The sequence below is a fragment of the Phocoena phocoena genome, chromosome 13, assembly GCF_963924675.1.
Source record: "Phocoena phocoena chromosome 13, mPhoPho1.1, whole genome shotgun sequence".
Lineage (NCBI taxonomy): Eukaryota > Metazoa > Chordata > Mammalia > Artiodactyla > Phocoenidae > Phocoena > Phocoena phocoena.
This window is the reverse complement of record NC_089231.1, coordinates 30,953,761-30,966,686: the sequence shown is the minus strand read 5'-3', so window position 1 is coordinate 30,966,686 and position 12,926 is coordinate 30,953,761.

Genomic DNA, 12,926 nt, shown 5'->3' with positions numbered 1-12,926 from the left:
AACCAGGAGGCAAGTTTTAACGTTGAGATTCCCTTTAGCTCTAGAGCTTGTCAGGCTGACCACCACCTCGGCCATGCAAGCCCCTGGTTTAGACAGAGTGAACTCATTTTCTCCACAGAAGCATTCTTACAGGGTTTACAGTCCTGTCAAGAGCAGGGAATGGCTGGCAGCTTCAACGCAGCGAGAACGCTTCCTTCAAAATGGGAAATCAAGGCTAGTTCCAGCAGGCCTCCTTTTCCATGGGCACACTCAGCATACACCCCTGTGGTTTCTAACAAGTCCAAAGAGACACAGGTTACCCTGTGTTTCCTTCCCTGACTCAACTTCTCGAAGTAGGGTGTTCTGCATCATGCGAACTGCCTCAACCAAGGAACGCCGAAAGATGCTCCTCTGGGCCTGAGGACATTCAAAAGCCTGCAGTGCCACAGGACGTACAGGACTTAAACTGCAGTAAGAAGGCAAGCCGACTTCCTCTAGGAGGCACGGTGACTTCAGGCAGGACGTGTTAGATGGAATGCGAAGACGAGGGTTACGCTGAGTGCAGCTCAAACTAGGGCAACACGTAAGACTTCTCCGCCGTTTGGGACGTACCAGAACGGTGTTCGTGAACGTGTGCGAGGGCTGAGGAAATTAAGCTGCTCCAAAAGAGAGGGCAGTGCCTTTCCCTACACTCGGCATGCACAGAGGGGCTCTAACGGGCTACGGGTCTGGACGTTGCTTAGCTGAACCTTGTGCGCCTGGGGGTACTCAAGTGTTCCTGCCGGGAACAGGGTGCCCAGGCTAGCCTCCTAGGTGTCCAGAAAACTGTGCTGCCGTTCTAGGAACGCAGAGCAGAGGCCACCGCCTCATGGAAACTGCTGCACGCCTCTGCTTCTGCACGGCAACTCAGGGCCTTACTTCCAGGCATGTGTTCACGCTGGGTGTGCCCGGAGCGACATAGCATGGTAAGATGCTGACTTTCTCCTCGAGCAGAGTGACTTCAGGTACGAAGGCCTCGAAGTATTCCAAGCACACTGTTCTCTCATGGTAGCTCACACAAGGGCTATTGCAAAATTTTCCTGGGCACTTCGCACTCACCAGTAATGTTGTACTGAGGCCGTTCGAGGACTGGAAATGTAGCTCTCCTCAAGGAACGTTCAGTGTGTTGCCCATTACTCGGCCCGCACACAGTGCCTCCAAAGCATCCGCCAATGGGCCGCAAAGCTGCTCAGGCAGCCCACAGGGGTCTGGAGGTACTCAGTGAACTTGGAGGGGAAATGTTGAATGCCCGAGAAGCTCAGGTGTCCTCACACGTGTACTTCCTATAAAATAAAGCATCTAAGCGACTACGAACTCATGGACACAGCTGCACACCTCCCTTTCTGCAGGCCGACTATGGGCATAACAAGGAGGCAACTTTTCACGTTGAGATTCCCTTTAGCTCTAGAGCTTGCCAGGCAGACCACCAACTCGGCCCTGCAAGCCCCTGGTTTAGACAGAGCGAACTCATTTTCTCCACAGAAGCATTCTTACAGGGTTCATAGGCCTGTCAAGAGCAGGAATGGCTGGCAGCTTCAACGCAGCGAGAACGCTGCCTTCAAAACGGGAAATAAAGGCTAGTTCCAGCAGGCCTCCTTTTCCATGGGCACACTCAGCATACACCCCTGTGGTTTCTAACAAGTCCAAAGAGACACAGGTTACCCTGTGTTTCCTTCCCTGACTCAACTTCTCGAAGTAGGGTGTTCTGCATCATGCGAACTGCCTCAACCAAGGAACGCCGAAAGCTGCTCCTCTGGGACTGAGGACATTTAAAAGCCTGCAGTGCCACAGGACGTACAGGACTTAAACTGCAGTAAGAAGGCAAGCCGACTTCCTCTAGGAGGCACGGTGACTTCAGGCAGGACGTGTTAGATGGAATGCGAAGACGAGGGTTACGCTGAGTGCAGCTCAAACTAGGGCTACACGTAAGATTTCTCCACCGTGTGGGACGTACCAGAACGGTGTTCGTGAACGTGTGCGAGGGCTGAGGAAATTAAGCTGCTCCAAAAGAGAGGGCAGTGCCTTTCCCTACACCCGGCATGCCCAGAGGGGTCTAACGGGCTACGGGTCTGGACGTTGCTTAGCTGAACCTTGTGCGCCTGGGGGTACTCAAGTGTTCCTCCCGAGAACAGGGTGCCCAGGCTAGCCTCCTAGGTGTCCAGAAAACTGTGATGCCATTCTAGGAACGCAGAGCAGAGGCCACCGCCTCATGGAAACTGCTGCACGCCTCTGCTTCTGCACGGCACCTCAGGGCCTTACTTCCAGGCATGTGTTCACGCTGGGTGTGCCCGGAGCGACATAGCATGGTAAGATGCTGACTTTCTCCTCGAGCAGAGTGACTTCAGGTACGAAGGCCTCGAAGTATTCCAAGCACACTATTCTCTCATGGCAGCTAACACAAGGGCTATTGCAAAATTTTCCTGGGCACTTCGAACTCACAAGCAATGTTGTACTGAGGCCGTTCGAGGACTGGAAATGTAGCTCTCCTCAAAGAACTTTCAGTGTGCTGCCCATTACTCGGCCCGCACAGAGTGCCCCCAAAGCATCCGCCAATGGGCCACAAAGCTGCTCATCCAGCCCACAGGGGACTGGAGTTACTCAGTGAACTTGGAGGGGAAATGTTGAATACCCGAGAGGCCCAGGTGTCCTCAGACGTGTACTTCCTATAAAATAAAGCATCTAAGCTATTACGAACTCATGGACACAGCTGCACACCTCCCTTTCTGCAGGCCGACTATGGGCATAACCAGGAGGCAAGTTTTCACGTTGAGATTCCCTTTAGCTCTAGAGCTTGTCAGGCTGACCACCACCTCGGCCATGCAAGCCCCTGGTTTAGACAGAGCGAACTCATTTTCTCCCCAGAAGCATTCTTACAGGGTTTACAGTCCTGTCAAGAGCAGGGAATGGCTGGCAGCTTCAACGCAGCGAGAACGCTGCCTTCAAAATGGGAAATCAAGGCTAGTTCCAGCAGGCCTCCTTTTCCATGGGCACACTCAGCATACACCCCTGTGGTTTCTAACAAGTCCAAAGAGACACAGGTTACCCTGTGTTTCCTTCCCTGACTCAACTTCTCGAAGTAGGGTGTTCTGCATCATGCGAACTGCCTCAACCAAGGAACGCCGAAAGCTGCTCCTCTGGTCCTGAGGACATTCAAAAGCCTGCAGTGCCACAGGACGTACAGGACTTAAACTACAGTAAGAAGTCAGGCAGACTTCCTTTAGGAGGCACGGTGACTTCAGGCAGGACGTGTTAGATGGAATGCGAAGACGAGGGTTACGCTGAGTGCAGCTCAAACTAGGGCAACACGTAAGACTTCTCCGCCGTGTGGGACGTACCAGAGCGGTGTTTGTGAACGTGTGCGAGGGCTGAGGAAATTAAGCTGCTCCAAAAGAGAGGGCAGTGCCTTTCCCTACACCCGGCATGCACAGAGGGGCTCTAACGGGCTACGGGTCTGGACGTTGCTTAGCTGAACCTTGTGCGCCTGGGGTTCCTCAAGTGTTCCTGCCGGGAACAGGGTGCCCAGGCTAGCCTCCTAGGTGTCCAGAAAACTGTGCTGCCGTTCTAGGAACGCAGAGCAGAGGCCACCGGCTCATGGAAACTGCTGCACGCCTCTGCTTCTGCACGGCAACTCAGGGCCTTACTTCCAGGCATGTGTTCACGCTGGGTGTGCCCGGAGCGACATAGCATGGTAAGATGCTGAGTTTCTCCTCGAGCAGAGTGATTTCAGGTACAAAGGCCTCGAAGTATTCCAAGCACACTGTTCTCTCATGGCAGCTCACACAAGGGCTATTGCAAAATTTTCCTGGGCACTTCGCACTCACCAGAAATGTTGCACTGAGGCCGTTTGTGGACTGGAAATGTAGCTCTCCTCAAGGAACGTTCAGTGTGTTGCCCATTACTCGGCCCGCACACGGTGCCTCCAAAGCATCCGCCAATGGGCCACAATGCTGCTCAGGCAGCCCACAGGGGTCTGGAGGTACTAAGTGAACTTGGAGGGGAAATGTTGAATACCCGAGAGGCCCAGGTGTCCTCAGACGTGTACTTCCTATAAAATAAAGCATCTAAGCGACTACGAACTCATGGACACAGCTGCACACCTCCCTCTCTGCAGGCCGACTATGGGCATAACAAGGAGGCAAGTTTTCTCGTTGAGATTCCCTTTAGCTCTAGAGCTTGTCAGGCAGACCAGCATCTCGGCCATGCAAGCCCCTGGTTTAGACAGAGCGAACTCATTTTCTCCCCAGAAACATTCTTACAGGGTTTACAGGCCTGTCAAGAGCAGGGAATGGCAGGCAGTTTCAACGCAGCGAGAACGCTGCCTTCAAAATGGGAAATCAAGGCTAGTTCCAGCAGGCCTCCTTTTCCATGGGCACACTCAGCATACACCCCTGTGGTTTCTAACAAGTCCAAAGAGACACAGGTTACCCTGTGTTTCCTTCCCTGACTCAACTTCTCGAAGTAGTGTGTTCTGCATCATGCGAACGGCCTCAACCAAGGAACGCCCAAAGCTGCTCCTCTGGGCCTGAGGACATTGAAAAGCCTGCAGTGCCACAGGACGAACAGGACTTAAACTCCAGTAAGAAGGCAAGCCGACTTCCTGTAGGAGGCACGGTGACCTCCGGCAGGACGTGTTAGATGGAATGCGAAGACGAGGGTTACGCTGAGTGCAGCTCAAACTAGGGCTACACGTAAGATTTCTCCACCGTGTGGGACGTACCAGAACGGTGTTCGTGAACGTGTGCGAGGGCTGAGGAAATTAAGCTGCTCCAAAAGAGAGGGCAGTGCCTTTCCCTACACCCGGCATGCACAGAGGGGCTCTAACGGGCTACGGGTCTGGACGTTGCTTAGCTGAACCTTGTGCGCCTGGGGGTACTCAAGTGTTCCTGCCGGGAACAGGGTGCCCAGGCTAGCCTCCTAGGTGTCCAGAAAACTGTGCTGCCGTTCTAGGAACTCAGAGCAGAGGCCACCGCCTCATGGAAACTGCTGCACGCCTCTGCTTCTGCACGGCAACTCAGGGCCTTACTTCCAGGCATGTGTTCACGCTGGGTGTGCCCGGAGAGACATAGCATGGTAAGATGCTGACTTTCTCCTCGAGCAGAGTGATTTCAGATACGAAGGCCTCGAAGTATTCCAAGCACACTGTTCTCTCATGGCAGCTCACACAAGGGCTATTGCAAAATTTTCCTGGGCACTTCGCACTGAACAGAAATGTTGTACTGAGGCCGTTCGAGGACTGGAAATGTAGCTCTCCTGAAGGAACTTTCAGTGTGTTGCCCAATACTCGGCCCGCACACAGTGCCTCCAAAGCATCCGCAAACGGGCCACAAAGCTGCTGAGCCAGCCCACAGGGGACTGGAGTTACTCAGTGAACTTGGAGGGGAAATGTTGAATACCCGAGAGGCCCAGGTGTCCTCAGACGTGTACTTCCTATAAAATAAAGCATCTAAGCGACTACGAACTCATGGACACAGCTGCACACCTCCCTTTCTGCAGGCCGACTATGGGCATAACCAGGAGGCAAGTTTTCACGTTGAGATTCCCTTTAGCTCTAGAGCTTGTCAGGCTGACCACCACCTCGGCCATGCAAGCCCCTGGTTTAGATAGAGCGAACTCACTTTCTCCCCAGAAGCATTCTTACAGGGTTTACAGGCCTGTCAAGAGCAGGGAATGGCAGGCAGCTTCAACGCAGCGAGAACGCTGCCTTCAAAATGGGAAATCAAGGCTAGTTCCAGCAGGCCTCCTTTGCCATGGACACACTCAGCATACACCCCTGTGGTTTCTAACAAGTCCAAAGAGACACAGGTTACCCTGTGTTTCCTTCCCTGACTCAACTTCTCGAAGTAGGGTGTTCTGCATCATGCGAACTGCCTCAACCAAGGAACGCCGAAAGCTGCTCCTCTGGTCCTGAGGACATTCAAAAGCCTGCAGTGCCACAAGACGAACAGGACTTAAACTGCAGTAAGAAGGCAAGCCGACTTCCTGTAGGAGGCACGGTGACTTCAGGCAGGACGTGTTAGATGGAATGCGAAGACGAGGGTTACGCTGAGTGCAGCTCAAACTAGGGCAACACGTACGACTTCTCCGCCGTGTGGGACGTACCAGAACGGTGTTCGTGAACGTGTGCGAGGGCTGAGGAAATTAAGCGGCTCCAAAAGAGAGGGCAGTGCCTTTCCCTACTCCCGGCATGCACAGAGGGGCTCTAACGGGCTATAGGTCTGGACGTTGCTTCGCTGAACCTTGTGCGCCTGGGGCTCCTCAAGTGTTCCTCCCGAGAACAGGGTGCCCAGGCTAGCCTCCTAGGTGTTCAGATAACTGTGCTGCCGTTCTAGGAACGCAGAGCAGAGGCCACCGCCTCATGGAAACTGCTGCACGCCTCTGCTTCTGCACGGCAACTCAGGGCCTTACTTCCAGGCATGTGTTCACGCTGGGTGTGCCCGGAGCGACATAGCATGGTAAGATGCTGACTTTCTCCTCGAGCAGAGTGACTTCAGGTACGAAGGCCTCGAAGTATTCCAAGCACACTGTTCTCTCATGGCAGCTCACACAAGGGCTATTGCAAAATTTTCCTGGGCACTTCGCACTCACCAGCAATGTTGTCCTGAGGCCGTTCGAGGACTGCAAATGTAGCTCTCCTCAAGGAACGTTCAGTGTGTTGCCCATTACTCGGCCCGCACAGAGTGCCTCCAAAGCATCCGCCAATGGGCCACAAAGCTGCTGAGCCAGCCCACAGGGGACTGGAGTTACTCAGTGAACTTGGAGGGGAAATGTTGAATACCCGAGAGGCCCAGGTGTCCTCAGACGTGTACTTCCTATAAAATAAAGCATCTAAGCGACTACGAACTCATGGACTCAGCTGCACACCTCCCTTTCTGCAGGCCGACTATGGGCATAACCAGGAGGCAAGTTTTCACGTTGAGATTCCCTTTAGCTCTAGAGCTTGTCAAGCTGACCACCACCTCGGCCATGCAAGCCCCTGGTTTAGACAGAGCGAACTCATTTTCTCCCCAGAAGCATTCTTACAGGGTTTACAGGCCTGTCAAGAGCAGGGAATGGCAGGCAGCTTCAAGGCAGCGAGAACGCTGCCTTCAAAATGGGAAAACAAGGCTAGTTCCAGCAGGCCACCTTTTCCATGGGCACACTCAGCATACACCCCTGTGGTTTCTAACAAGGCCAAAGAGACACAGGTTACCCTGTGTTTCCTTCCCTGACTCAACTTCTCGAAGTAGGGTGTTCTGCATCATGCTAACTTCCTCAACCAAGGAACACCGAAAGCTGCTCCTCTGGTCCTGAGGACATTCAAAAGCCTACAGTGCCACAGGACGAACAGGACTTAAACTGCAGTAAGGAGGCAAGCCGACTTCCTCTAGGAGGCACGGTGACTTCAGGCAGGACGTGTTAGATGGAATGCAAAGACGAGGGTTACGCTGAGTGCAGCTCAAACTAGGGCAACACGTAAGACTTCTCCGCCGTGTGGGACGTACCAGAACGGTGTTCGTGAACGTGTGCGAGGGCTGAGGAATTTAAGCTGCTCCAAAAGAGAGGGCAGTGCCTTTCCCTACACCCGGCATGCACAGAGGGGCTCTAACGGGCTACGGGTCTGGACGTTGCTTAGCTGAACCTTGGGCGCCTGGGGTTCCTCAAGTGTTCCTGCCGGGAACAGGGTGCCCAGGCTAGCCTCCTAGGTGTCCAGAAAACTGTGCTGCCGTTCTAGGAACGCAGAGCAGAGGCCACCGCCTCATGGAAACTGCTGCACGCCTCTGCTTCTGCACAGCAACTCAGGGCCTTACTTCCATGCATGTGTTCACGCTGGGTGTGCCCGGAGCGACATAGCATGGTAAGATGCTGACTTTCTCCTCGAGCAGAGTGACTTCAGGTACGAAGGCCTAGAAGTATTCCAAGCACACTGTTCTCTCATGGCAGCTCACACAAGGGCTATTGCAAAACTTTCCTGGGCACTTCGAACTCACCAGCAATGTTGTCCTGAGGCCGTTCGAGGACTGGAAATGTAGCTCTCCTCAAGGAACCTTCAGTGTGTTGCCGATTACTCGGCCCGCACAGGGTGACCCCAAAGCATCCGCCAATGGGCCACAATGCTGCTCAGCCAGCCCACAGGGGACTGGAGGTACTCAGTGAACTTGGAGGGGAAATGTTGAATACCCGAGAGGCCCAGGTGTCCTCAGACGTGTACTTCCTATAAAATAAAGCATCTAAGCGACTACGAACTCATGGACACAGCTGCACACCTCCCTTTCTGCAGGCCGACTATGGGCATAACCAGGAGGCAAGTTTTCACGTTGAGATTCCCTTTAGCTCTAGAGCTTGTCAGGCTGACCACCACCTCGGCCATGCAAGCCCCTGGTTTAGACAGAGCGAACTCATTTTCTCCCCAGAAGCATTCTTACAGGGTTTACAGGCCTGTCAAGAGCAGGGAATGGCAGGCAGCTTCAACGCAGCGAGAACGCTGCCTTCAAAATGGGAAATCAAGGCTAGTTCCAGCAGGCCTCCTTTTCCATGGGCACACTCAGCATACACCCCTGTGGTTTCTAACAAGTCCAAAGAGACACAGGTTACCCTGTGTTTCCTTCCCTGACTCAACTTCTCGAAGTAGGGTGTTCTGCATCATGCGAACTGCCTCAACCAAGGAACGCCGAAAGCTGCTCCTCTGGGACTGAGGACATTTAAAAGCTTGCAGTGCCACAGGACGTACAGGACATAAACTGCTGTAAGAAGGCAAGCCGACTTCCTCTAGGAGGCACGGTGATTTCAGGCAGGACGTGTTAGATGGAATGCGAAGACGAGGGTTACGCTGAGTGCAGCTCAAACTAGGGCTACACGTAAGATTTCTCCACCGTGTGGGACGTACAAGGACGGTGTTCGTGAACGTGTGCGAGGGCTGAGGAAATTAAGCTGCTCCAAAAGAGAGGGCAGTGCCTTTCCCTACACCCGGCATGCACAGAGGGGCTCTAACGGGCTACGGGTCTGGACGTTGCTTAGCTGAACCTTGTGCGCCTGGGGGTACTCAAGTGTTCGTGCCGGGAACAGGGTGCCCAGGCTAGCCTCCTAGGTGTCCAGAAAACTGTGCTGCCATTCTAGGAACGCAGAGCAGAGGCCACCGCCTCATGGAAACTGCTGCACGCCTCTGCTTCTGCACGGCACCTCAGGGCCTTACTTCCAGGCATGTGTTCACGCTGGGTGTGTCCGGAGCGACATAGCATGGAAAGATGCTGACTTTCTCCTCGAGCAGAGTGACTTCAGATACGAAGGCCTCGAAGTATTCCAAGCACACTGTTCTCTCATGGCAGCTCACACAAGGGCTATTGCAAAACTTTCCTGGGCACTTCGAACTCACCAGCAATGTTGTCCTGAAGCCCTTCGAGGACTGGAAATGCAGCTCTCCTCAAGGAACCTTCAGTGTGTTGCCCATTACTCGGCCCGCACAGAGTGACCCCAAAGCATCCGCCAATGGGCCACAAAGCTGCTCAGCCAGCCCACAGGGGACTGGAGGTACTCAGTGAACTTGGAGGGGAAATGTTGATTACCCGAGAGGCCCAGGTGTCCTCAGACGTGTACTTCCTATAAAATAAAGCATCTAAGCTATTACGAACTCACAGACACAGCTGCACACCTCCCTTTCTGCAGGCCGACTATGGGCATAACAAGGAGGCAAGTTTTCACTTTGAGATTCCCTTTAGCTCTAGAGCTTGTCAGGCTGACCACCACCTCGGCCATGTAAGCCCCTGGTGTAGACAGAGCGAACTCATTTTCTCCCCAGAAGCATTCTTACAGGGTTTACAGTCCTGTCAAGAGCAGGGAATGGCTGGCAGCTTCACCGCAGCGAGAAAGCTGCCTTCAAAATGGGAAATCAAGGCTAGTTCCAGCAGGCCTCCTTTTCCATGGGCACACTCTGCATACACCCCTGTGGTTTCTAACAAGTCCAAAGAGACACAGGTTACCCTGTGTTTCCTTCCCTGACTCAACTTCTCGAAGTAGGGTGTTCTGCATCATGCGAACTGCCTCAACCAAGGAACACCGAAAGCTGCTCCTCTGGGACTGAGGACATTTAAAAGCTTGCAGTGCCACAGGACGTACAGGACATAAACTGCTGTAAGAAGGCAAGCCGACTTCCTCTAGGAGGCACGGTGACTTCAGGCAGGACGTGTTAGATGGAATGCGAAGACGAGGGTTACGCTGAGTGCAGCTCAAACTAGGGCTACACGTAAGATTTCTCCACCGTGTGGGACGTACCAGGACGGTGTTCGTGAACGTGTGCGAGGGCTGAGGAAATTAAGCTGCTCCAAAAGAGAGGGCAGTGCCTTTCCCTACACCCGGCATGCACAGAGGGGCTCTAACGGGCTACGGGTCTGGACGTTGCTTAGCTGAACCTTGTGCGCCTGGGGGTACTCAAGTGTTCGTGCCGGGAACAGGGTGCCCAGGCTAGCCTCCTAGGTGTCCAGAAAACTGTGCTGCCGTTCTAGGAACGCAGAGCAGAGGCCACCGCCTCATGGAAACTGCTGCACGCCTCTGCTTCTGCACGGCACCTCAGGGCCTTACTTCCAGGCATGTGTTCACGCTGGGTGTGTCCGGAGCGACATAGCATGGAAAGATGCTGACTTTCTCCTCGAGCAGAGTGACTTCAGATACGAAGGCCTCGAAGTATTCCAAGCACACTGTTCTCTCATGGCAGCTCACACAAGGGCTATTGCAAAACTTTCCTGGGCACTTCGAACTCACCAGCAATGTTGTCCTGAAGCCCTTCGAGGAATGGAAATGCAGCTCTCCTCAAGGAACCTTCAGTGTGTTGCCCATTACTCGGCCCGCACAGAGTGACCCCAAAGCATCCGCCAATGGGCCACAAAGCTGCTCAGCCAGCCCACAGGGGACTGGAGGTACTCAGTGAACTTGGAGGGGAAATGTTGAATACCCGAGAGGCCCAGGTGTCCTCAGACGTGTACTTCCTATAAAATAAAGCATCTAAGCTATTACGAACTCACAGACACAGCTGCACACCTCCCTTTCTGCAGGCCGACTATGGGCATAACAAGGAGGCAAGTTTTCACGTTGAGCTTCCCTTTAGCTCTAGAGCTTGTCAGGCTGACCACCACCTCGGCCATGTAAGCCCCTGGTTTAGACAGAGCGAACTCATTTTCTCCCCAGAAGCATTCTTACAGGGTTTACAGTCCTGTCAAGAGCAGGGAATGGCTGGCAGCTTCACCGCAGCGAGAAAGCTGCCTTCAAAATGGGAAATCAAGGCTAGTTCCAGCAGGCCTCCTTTTCCATGGGCACACTCTGCATACACCCCTGTGGTTTCTAACAAGTCCAAAGAGACACAGGTTACCCTGTGTTTCCTTCCCTGACTCAACTTCTCGAAGTAGGGTGTTCTGCATCATGCGAACTGCCTCAACCAAGGAACGCCGAAAGCTGCTCCTCTGGGACTGAGGACATTTAAAAGCCTGCAGTGCCACAGGACGAACAGGACTTAAACTGCAGTAAGAAGGCAAGCCGACTTCCTCTAGGAGGCACGGTGACTTCAGCCAGGAAGTGTTAGATGGAATGCGAAGACGAGAGTTACGCTGAGTGCAGCTCAAACTAAGGCTACACGTAAGACTTCTCCGCCGTGTGGGACGTACCAGAACGGTGTTCGTGAACGTGTGCGAAGGCTGAGGAATTTAAGCTGCTCCAAAAGAGAGGGCAGTGCCTTTCGCTACACCCGGCATGCACAGAGGGGCTCTAACGGGCTACGGGTCTGGACGTTGCTTAGCTGAACCTTGTGCGCCTGGGGGTACTCAAGTGTTCCTGCCGGGAACAGGGTGCCCAGGCTAGCCTCCTAGGTGTCCAGAAAACTGTGCTGCCGTTCTAGGAACGCAGAGCAGAGGCCACCGCCTCATGGAAACTGCTGCACGGCTCTGCTTCTGCACGGAAACTCAGGGCCTTACTTCCATTCATGTGTTCACGCTGGGTGTGCCCGGAACGACATAGCATGGTAAGATGCTGACTTTCTCCTCGAGCAGAGTGACTTCAGGTACGAAGGCCTCGAAGTATTCCAAGCACACTGTTCTCTCATGGCAGCTCACACAAGGGCTATTGCAAAACTTTCCTGGGCACTTCGAACTCACCAGCAATGTTGTCCTGAGGCCGTTCGAGGACTGGAAATGTAGCTCTCCTCAAGGAACGTTCAGTGTGTTGCCCATTACTCGGCCCGCACACAGTGCCTCCAAACATCCGCCAATGGGCCACAATGCTGCTCAGGCAGCCCACAGGGGTCTGGAGGTACTAAGTGAACTTGGAGGGGAAATGTTGAATACCCGAGAGGCCCAGGTGTCCTCAGACGTGTACTTCCTATAAAATAAAGCATCTAAGCGACTACGAACTCATGGACACAGCTGCACACCTCCCTTTCTGCAGGCCGACTATGGGCATAACAAGGAGGCAAGTTTTCTCGTTGAGATTCCCTTTAGCTCTAGAGCTTGTCAGGCAGACCAGCATCTCGGCCATGCAAGCCCCTGGTTTAGACAGAGCGAACTCATTTTCTCCCCAGAAACATTCTTACAGGGTTTACAGTCCTGTCAAGAGCAGGGAATGGCAGGCAGTTTCAACGCAGCGAGAACGCTGCCTTGAAAATGGGAAATCAAGGCTAGTTCCAGCAGGCCTCCTTTTCCATGGGCACACTCAGCATACACCCCTGTGGTTTCTAACAAGTCCAAAGAGACACAGGTTACCCTGTGTTTCCTTCCCTGACTCAACTTCTCGAAGTAGTGTGTTCTGCATCATGCGAACTGCCTCAACCAAGGAACGCCGAAAGCTGCTCCTCTGGGCCTGAGGATATTCAAAAGCCTGCAGTGCCACAGGACGAACAGGACTTAAACTGCAGTAAGAAGGCAAGCCGACTTCCTGTAGGAGGCACGGTGACC